Here is a 9,861-nt window from a genome sequence, read left to right as displayed (position 1 = left end):
CCTGCGCTGAAAACGGGGGGCCGTTATCAGAAACCAGTTGTTCAGGGTATCTGTGAGCAGCAAACAGACTCCGCAAGCGCTCGATAGTCTTCGCGGCTGTAGTAGAGCGCATAGGAAACACTTCGATCTACTTTGAAAACGAGTCCACGCACAAAAGCAATGTCGTTTTTTAAAAGTCAAAAAGTCCACATGCGCTCGCTGCCACCAGCGGGCGGGAAACGGCCATGGCTCGAGTGGAGAACGGGGACCGCTATTTTGCATTTGTTGGCAAATGCTACACGTTTTTACCGTGCTTTCGATGTCTGCGTCTAGCCCTGGCCACCAGAGCAGGCTACGTGCGAGCATCTTCATGCGTGAACCACCGGGGTGTTCCGTGTGCAACAGACTCAACACTGCATTTCTCATCTTTGTTGGCACAATAACACGACTGCCCCATGTGACGCATCCCGCTTCCAGCGACAGCTCCGCACGTCTGTTATAGTACGGTACAAGTTGAGCATCTTTGATTTGTGCTGGTCATCCTTCAAGCGTATATCTGTAGACTTTGCTGAGAATGCCGTCATACTTGCTAGCTTTGGCAACGTCTTTAGCCGTCAGTGGCGTAGTTTCAAAAACAGCGAGCGTATGTGTCTCATCAACGCTGTTTCCGGTTGCAACAGGCCGTCTGTACAGCGCGTCCGCCACTTCCATTTGAGATCCTTTCCGATATCTCAAGTCGTAGCAATAAGAAGCCAGGATTAACGCCCACCGTTGCATTCGAGCAGCCCCCAAAGATGGGACCTGCTTCCGTGGCCCTAAGATGCCTAGTAATGGTTCATGATCCGTGAACAACGTGAATGCCCTTCCATATAGGTAACGATGAAACTTCTTGAGAGCAAAGATTATTTCCAGCGCTTCTCGCTCGATCTGGGCATAGCCACGCTCAGCTTGCGATAACGTCCTGGAAGCAAAAGCGACAGGCTTTTCTTGCCCACTGGGAAGTATGTGAAAAAGAACCGCGCCGAGCCCATACTGCGACGCATCACAGCTTAGAGCCAAGGGTTGCTTCGGATTGTAGTAAGCAGGTACCGGACTGGTCGTGAGCAAGTTCTTTGTTTTTCGAAACGCGCGAGAACACTCTCTTGTCCATTTCCAACGCGTGCCCTTCTTCAGAAGCTCGTAGAGCGGCGCAGCTACAGTCGCCAAGATCGATAGGAACTTGGAGTGGAATGTTACCATTCCCAGGAAAGACTTCAGTTCGGTACCATTTTTAGGCACCGGTGCACCCTCTATTGCCCTTGTTTTCGGTCCCAGTGGCTTTATTCCATCCGCTGAAATTATGTGGCCCAGATAGCGCACTTCACTGCAAAAGAGCTTGCATTTTTCCATGCGCAGCGTCCCATTGTGCTCCTGCAATCGTGTCAAAACTTCTTCCAGTCTTTGCCAACATTCATTCGCACTTGAACCTCCAATGATGAAATCATCAATATAACACCCTACTTTTGGGATACCCTTGGGAAGCCCGTCCATGAGCGACTGGAATATGGCAGGAGCACTGGCAATGCCGTAAGGGAGCCGCTAGTACTGGTAAAGGCCTTGGTGGGTGTTTATAGTTAAAATCGCCTTTGCATCTTCGGCAAGTTCTACTTGCTGGTAAGCGGCAGCAAGGTCTAGGACGCAGAATACTTTTGAGCCTGCCAATGTTGTGAACAAATCTTCTGGCAAGGGAAGAGGGTAGTGCTCAGTCAGCAGCACAGGGTTCACCGTGACCTTGTAGTCACCGCACAACCGCACTTTTGCTCCTCAGTCTTTGGGTACCACTACCAACGGAGTCGCCCAATCGCTTCTGGTGACCCTTTTCAGTACCCCCGCCCGTTCCAAGGCGTCTAGCTCTTCGGACACAGCTTGCTTCAGTGCAAAAGGCACGGGACGGGCCTTGCAAAATACTGGCTTGCTGCCTGGCTTCAAGAGGACCTGTGCTTTGTAGCCCGTTATCAGCCCCATATGTGGTGAAAACATCCGTTGAAAACATCTGCTGCATCCGTTGAAACGAATACCATCTAACGGCTGAGAAGAACGCTGAATAATAGTTTCCTGCATATTCGCATCTTGCAAATTTTTCAGCGCGACTCTACAAGGGATTCTGGATAATTCTACATTCCCGTAAATTTTTACTTTGACCGATACCTAGAGGATCTAGAATAATTTCATACATATACATTTCCTCGACATCAACCAAAAACACTGCCGCTGGAGTCATCGCTAGGGCAGTTCGGCATGCACATGCTGTGTAAAGGGACACTGAGCAGAAATTGAAGTTGGCTTGTATCGATAAATTACCGCCTCCTGAGGAGAAAAACGCCACTCATGCTGACAACAAAGCTCTTGTAACGTAGAAAAGAGCAAGAACCAAAATACAGGTATCTCCGCCAGAGGCCAAACTCGCAAGTACAAGCGTGATGACGTCATAGGACAAGACAGTGTTGCTAGAATCATTGGTTCTAGCAACGCTGGGACACGAGGAACCACGAATCACTGAGGCTGACAAAGGTTGCGAATTGATTACTGAAGTAAGTTTTGTTTTGAAACCAGTAGTGCGCTTTTATCACACAAAGAAGACCGACAAAAGACAACCTGAATGTTGTAAGCAAAGAAAATCAATACTTAGTGGCGCCACAGATGGCCAGAGGAGTTTCGGTATATCATGGCGCTTCGCGTCTATGCGCTCTGCATGTCCGCGTGGTTTCGTTTTTTACGAGCCGCGATTTACAAGAGCGGAACAGCAGAGGAATTCCAAGTGCCGCTCCGAATGCTAGTTAACTTTTGAAGGAGCCTGTTAAGGTTGGTCAGATGATCGCCACGGTCGATGAAAAACTATGATGGCACGATTTTCGGTGATCGTACAAGGCAGTTTGCAGTGTAAAGAGCACCTTGAGTCTTCGTACGCTCGCCCGGCGAAACGTTCCCGGTTGTGCCAATCAACATCCAACTACTTGACGCTCTGTGGGGCTGAGGTCGCTGAAGTACCGGCCGAAGTTATTAGACACTTTTAGCACGCCGTGTACCGTGGCCTCCGCGATCGAAGCGCGCTTTTGCTCCGGCCATCCCATTGTTTCATTGAGGGGCTTTAATGCTCGCTTTCCCTGAGGCGGTCGTGCGTAGACCACGAAAACGCAGTTGTCGCAGGCCTGCGTGCGATGCGCGCTAGAAAGTTACCGCACAGCAGCGCCGGCAAAGGACAAGGTAGCTTGCTGGTATATCTTCCTAAATTCGGAAGCAGACTTAGGACCGAGGTGAAGCAGATCGTCAAAAGAACGTTTTTTGTTTGTGCAGTTATATATGCCACCAAACATGAATTACTTTACGTTTGAGCACAGCGGTCAATTTTAATTTTGCTACCCCAGTAAAAGTTAGTTTAGAGCCTTTAATTATATATAGAGACTAGAGTTCTGTCGATTTTCCTGTGTAGCAATGGTATTTGATTTGAACATTAATGTATCCAATAAAGGTTTGCTTTCGACGCTTGTAGATATTATTAAATTCCTTTTTCCCTATCTAATGTTGGGCAGGGCTGTGCACAACAGCCTGCAATGCATAAGGTTTTTCGGCGCATATAGCCTGAACCGAGGAGCACTTACTTTTTTTCTCGCGCGCTGCAAGCAAAAAGGAGGAGAAATAAAATTATTTGGAGATACATAGGATACGCAATACTTTATTTACGCAGATTAAACCGGATCTGGTTTGGTTTATTGGGGTTTAACGTCCCAAAGCAACTCAGACTATGAGAGACGCCGTAGTGAAGGGCTCCGCAAATTTCGACCACCTGGGGATCTTTAACGTGCATTGACATCGCACAGCACACGCGCCTCTATAACTTCGCCTTCATCGAAATTCAGCCGCCGCGGCCGGGATCGCACCCGCGTCTTTCGGGTCAGCAGCCGAGCGCCGTAACCACTGAGCCACCGCGGCGGGGATTAAATCAGATCTATAATGTTTCTCACATAGTGTTCATTCTAAACACTGAGCACTTACCTGTGGAGCGGCTTGCTGGCGAGCTTTTTTTTTGCGGTATATGCTGCCCTGTCTGTGACAGTAGCTCCTACGTTATACGAGAGTGGCCTCACGAAATTATCGAACACCACAGATACTGTGCTTGCAGCGTGGTCCTCCCTTGCTTTGCAAACAAAAAGGGAGCATTGCTGGATCCTCAAAAGTAATAGCTGCAGCCAGCTGCTGCCGCACGTTGCTCATTTCTATATGCGGCAGGACAATATCAACAGCCTTCTTAGTGGCCACCAGAACACTGACGAACTCTGAATTTGGGTGTGTTAATCCCACCCTTGACTGTAGGCTAATGAGCCCCATCAGCAACAGACTAGACCCATCCGACTGGCGGAGGGCAGGCCAGGAGCTGCACCTTCTACGTTCAAGAGCTCTCGCCACGAACCCTGCTATGTAAGCAATGCTGGCCTTTGTGATGCTTGATGGCAGCCGCTGCAGTGAAATAGAAAATGCCCATATAAGTATCACGACCATGATCCCGACCTAGACATACTGCAATGTATTGCAGAATTTTCAAATCATGGGCATTGTTGCCACTCAGTTATTATAGCTTTAACTTAAAGCAAAGTGGTCGCTTTTTGGTTGCGCTTCACGGGTGGAGTAGGCGAACGAGTGGGCACTCACGAGGCATCCCTTTCAAGGATGTGAAGAAAAAACTCAGCGCAATGGCATGCAATTTAGACGACATTTCGCAAGGTGAAAGCATGTGTTGCCCCCATCAACTCTTAAATTAACACATTACCCGCCGCGGTGGCTCAGTGGTTACGGCGCTCGGCTGCTGACCCGAAAGACGCGGGTTCGATCCCGGCCATGGCAGTCGAATTTCAATGGAGGTGAAATTCATGAGGCCCGTGTACTGTGCGATGTCAGAGCACGTTAAAGAACCCCAGGTGGTCGAAATTTCCTGACCCCTCACTACGGCGTCCCTCATAGCCTGAGTTGCTTTGGGACGTTAAACCCCAATAAACCAAACCAACCAAACAAAAGCTGCATGCAGAAGCAATTCGCAACTGTTTAACCATAGAGCTAATATACCGACTCTAGAGAGAAAGCGGCGGCAGCACTCCCATGTAAACCCTCTCTCTTTTTTCTTCTAACCGTGGATGGCAGCCATCTTGTTACTTCGCTCAGGGTTCCCTGCATAATACAGACGACCTAGACCAAGTTTGACGGTTTAACGTCAATTCCAGCGTACTAACCTGGCAACTTCGCCCAGCATGGCCGCGCGCGTCGTAGTGCGCGCTAAAGAGCTGTGCGAGGAACGGTGCTGAGGCTTGCTTACGTACTGTGTTGATTTCTTTTTAGTTCACGTGCGAAATGTTCGCGACTGTGAGCGTACAAAGACAGTTACAGGCGGTGGTGAATCCTGTGCCGCTCATTATGTGTGGTTTGTGTTTGTGTGAGCCGAGATCAGCGAGGATTGGGGGTGAGGTTCAGCAAGGTTTGTTTTGATGTACCGGGCGTTATAAAACATGCATGCGCCATGCGTTTGGTAAAGTGTGAATATCCCTTTGGTAAAGTGTGAAGCATCGTCACCTCCTGTCTTCTCCCGCGGTCAGACTTCGTTGGTGTTCCATAATGGATGCGAGGCAGAAGGGATAGGACACACGCGTATAGTGCAGCGCCTGCCTTCTGTACTGTTTTCATTTTCTACCACTGCCTGTCAAGATTCGAATTCTGTTTGAATACAACGCGAAATCTGTAACGGAATCCGCTATGAATGGTTTCATCTGTGTGCACCGAAGCACCAGCGAAGCGTACATACAAGAAAGAACTTTATGCAAGAGACGTGTGGGATAAGTGGCATTCAGAGAGCACCAGCAGAGCATTGTGCACGGTAAATAGAAATGTTGGAATACACTTTTCACGCGTACAGCTTTCGAAATATTAAAAATTCATGCCACGTTCCGTATAAAAAAATTGACAACCAGTGTATCTTTACAATTACAAGCATGTGAGTACTTGCTATACAACTTGCACTGCAAAGTTACAGCTGGCTTCATAGTTGACACTTATTTAATTTGAGCAGTTATGTTTGTGAATGCGTTTTTTTATTTTTTCTATAAATTCACTGATATTACTGTTGTACACATGAGACAAATAAATATAGCATGTAAATGATGCCTCAGTCATGCACAATGTAGCGTTCAATACCTTGCACATCTGTTCACATGGTCGAAGAATGCACATGAAAAAAAATACAAAGAGTGCCAAGACCTGTGCTCTTAACTAATCAACACCTAATAGGGCTCCCTTGATGCGATATTGTTGGTGCTTAAAAACAAAGCGTCTTCAACTTAGTATTTTAATACAATGATTTCGCATTAACAATGTTGGAATAAATTTTCCATGTCACTCTTCATCATGCCTGTTATTGATAGCACAACTGTGCATCTTGTGCAGATCCCTTCAGAAATAGTGTCCCTCGTAGCCTGTGCCACTCTTGGATGTTAAACCCCACAAAACCAAAAAATCAGACCTTCAGAATGTACATGAGTGCCTGTGTAAAAGCTTAAATGTGCGACTGCTTTGTATTTAGATTGTTTCAACACTAATAAATGAGTGAGTACTTGCTGAGCACTTCAGTGATCTTTGCAGTGTTTTTGCATCACAAGTATAAGGTGTGTTTTAGAAACTGCAACAAAGAATCTTATTTCCTCTACTACAGTCAAGAGACATATTTACCTTGCGTTTGGCGTATCATTGCCATTTATCTGACATAAGACACAACACGAGATATTTTCAATCTAAAGGAATGCAGGCCTGAATTTGACACTGGGATTCTACTTCATAAACAAGCACATTGGCCAGGTTCATTCCTTCAATCCACTGTTAAAGCTGCCCCACTACTGTTACTGTATCAACAGTTATTGAATGCCAAGTTTTGATTGTGCGATGGAGGAGCATTTAAGAGAATATACAGTACGGCTAGCTGGAACAGCTGGTACTCTGTATTTTGTAATAAATTTGTTGCATGTGCAATAACCCCAGGGATTGAAATTAATCAAAAATCCTCTTCTGCAACGTGTTTCATATCCCAAGTGCAAATTTGGCTTGTCAGAGGAGAAAGTGCATCTTCTACCTTTTTATGTTACCTGCAAGCACTTGCGTGGAGATTTCCCTGATGATGCTGCTATTGAGCTGGGGGTTTGTGGTGTAGACTTGTCCTGAAGCAAAATCAGTTTTGACCTGAGGTTCTAGCTATTTATCTGAAGCATCTCGCCTACTTTCGCTTTCCTGGGGACTTTGTTGTGGGCGTGTGGAAGAGCATGCAGGGGGATTTGCATATACGTGAAAGACATGAGAGTGCAAAACGGCAACACGGACGAGTAAGGGAACAGGACGAGCGCTGCACTTTCAACAGGATTTATTCAAAGAAGAACGTTTATATAGCATTTGCCCTTATCCATGCTCTTGATCGCATGGATTGGTTTTGCGCTCTCATGTCTTTCACGAATATGCACCAACAAGCCCAGCTTCAAGTACTTCTTAGCCAGATTAGCATATAGGTGAGGTGACCGGTTGGCTTAGATACTTTGTCACACTAATGGCCTGAAGGAAAAACATTTACATTACCGGAGGTACCAGCATTCGGATTCATTGTGTTTTACCTGCAAGCGTGGGAACTTCCTCAAGAGTGACTGAGCTCGTGAGGGGGTCGAGGACATTGTCTGTGAACTGTCTGCTTCTGAGCTTGCGTGCTCCTACATAGATATACCCTGAGATAAAAATTTTGTTGCCTGAAGCATTGACCTCTCTGCTCACCTAACCTTACCTGCTTGCGCTTTTGCTGTGACATAAGTGGCGAACACTGCAATCCTGAAATAGCACTGTGAGGTGTGCTTGCAACCTGAAGTAAAAGTATTTCACGAACTGAGGCACTCACTGTATTATAACTTATCACCCTACGCAGACAGACTTGGAGAGACACCACGACCTCTGTCAGAATTCTGTGTAATAATGCAGACATGCCTAACACACAGTCTCTCCTGCGTAAACCCTCCCATCTAGTGCACCACTCTGAACTGCTGATACATGATGCATTTTATTTATCATGAACCTGATTCTTTTTATGCTGCATTCCTGCCTTTACTTTCGTACTGACATACCAGTTAGTAAATTTTTAATATTAACTTAAATATTTAGTGTTTTGTTGAAAAGTTAAGTTTACCTCTTTTTACTTACGATTTGGCTGTAAAGCTAGGTTCAGCATAATTTTCAAAACTCACTTGTAGCAAGCATTAAAATTTCACACTTAATGCAGCTTCTACTCGACATAAAGAGAGAGCAGCCACAATTTGCACCTACCTGCTCACTATGTACCCTTTGGAATATCGTTGGCACTGCATCTGGTTTCAAAAAGTGCCTGGTGTGGCTGCTGTAAAAACATGACAGCTCAAAATGTCTTGATCAGATCCTCTGCCCTATATGTAACCAGGCAGTGGTGTCGTAATAGTGCTTAGCCACGTTTGCAGAAAGTTTTTATTGTTCTCAGGAATTGATATACTGTTTCACTGCCAGGCCTGTAATATATACCACTAAACGTAAGGCTCCACGAATTAATGCTTGTCAAGCGTGCTGCATGTGTACAAGAAATCTTAACGAAAAAAAAACGCGCGAGAGTGCCGTTATGAATTTTCCAGAGAAGAACATTGCTCACACATGAAGCGAAATGCCCGATCGCTTTTGACACCTTGTTTTGCATATGATGCACGGTGGCGGCATTCTTCTGAAACACTGTGCAAGAGCGAGACAAAGCGGTAGATAGCGTCGCGCGGAGTCACAGCGTGGTGCGTGCCTACGGGAATTCGCCGGCAAGCGCCGGCAATTCGCCGTGAACGCTGCCGACGGGTCTAGCGTCGAGTTCTTGTTCGCGATCGACCGACGTGCGCACGAGAAATGCGTTCGACCGATGTGCGCACCGGAGACGACGGGCGTCTGCAGTGCTTTCCCGGCACCGAATCAGACATCGAAAAACAAAACCAGCAGAGAAGCCAGCGCTCGTGCGAAAGACCGCGGACCTAGCGGGGGAGTGAGTGATTCCGAAGTAGACATGGCGCGGAGAGGTGTGTAATGCAGTGCGTGTTGGGCGTATTAAACTGCCGTATCTTAATTCTGTCCTGCAGTCTACGCTGTAAGTAGCAATGAACTAGCATCCCTCGGTAACCTACAACTGCTACAGCACACGAAACGAAAACGAAACTTTCGTAAGTTCTCTGGCACACGTCTGCATACTTCAATGTTTAGAACGATAAAAGAATTAAGTGTAACGCTTAAGCACCTTCTTTGACGTTTAGAGTTCTAGAGGTTTATTTTTAATGCGTTCTGTGTCGCTTAAATGATCATTTAAAATGATCGCTTAATTTTCAGTACCACGAACCACAAATAAGTAAATGGGAGTAACAAGATGGCGCTGCTCAAGTGTATCACAACCTCCTCGCCGCGCTTTACCCCGTGTGTTTAACAATGCACTTCAACTTCTTCGTCACTTCAGGAAAGAGTCAGAAAAAACTGCCTGCATATTTGAAGTCATTCAGCGTCGAAGCGCGCCAACAATGCTGGTGCAGCGGCTGAAAGTGCAGGCAGTGCCGGCCGGGCGAGCGCCGCACGATGCTTTAGTCCCTCAATAATTTTAAAGTAAGGAAACGCTTTTATCCAGCAGCCGACGCCAGCGATTGGACGATCGACGACACGTGACCTTGCTCCGCCCCTCGGCGCCATGAAAGCTCCTGCGCGCGAGTGCGCCAGGCCAGCGCTGGCCAGGCGAAGAGCGCGCGTTCGCCTGCTCTGCTGTGCACGCCAGCGATTGGACGATCGACG

The 9,861-nt window shown here is 46.9% G+C and overlaps 2 pseudogenes; both read right to left on the bottom strand.

The window, feature by feature from the left end:
- Window positions 1-4,007: 4,007 nt before the first annotated feature.
- Window positions 4,008-4,515, bottom strand: LOC149356352 (uncharacterized; annotated as a pseudogene).
- Window positions 4,516-4,524: 9 nt separating this feature from the next.
- On the bottom strand, window positions 4,525-8,766 carry LOC149356351 (uncharacterized; annotated as a pseudogene).
- Window positions 8,767-9,861: the final 1,095 nt, after the last annotated feature.

This window comes from Amblyomma mixtum, chromosome 3 (genome assembly GCF_055824585.1).
Source record: "Amblyomma mixtum isolate Tamu chromosome 3, ASM5582458v1, whole genome shotgun sequence".
In the NCBI taxonomy this organism is placed as follows: Eukaryota; Metazoa; Arthropoda; class Arachnida; order Ixodida; family Ixodidae; genus Amblyomma; species Amblyomma mixtum.
Note: the sequence above shows the minus strand (reverse complement) of the source record. Positions and strands in the feature narration are given on the sequence as shown.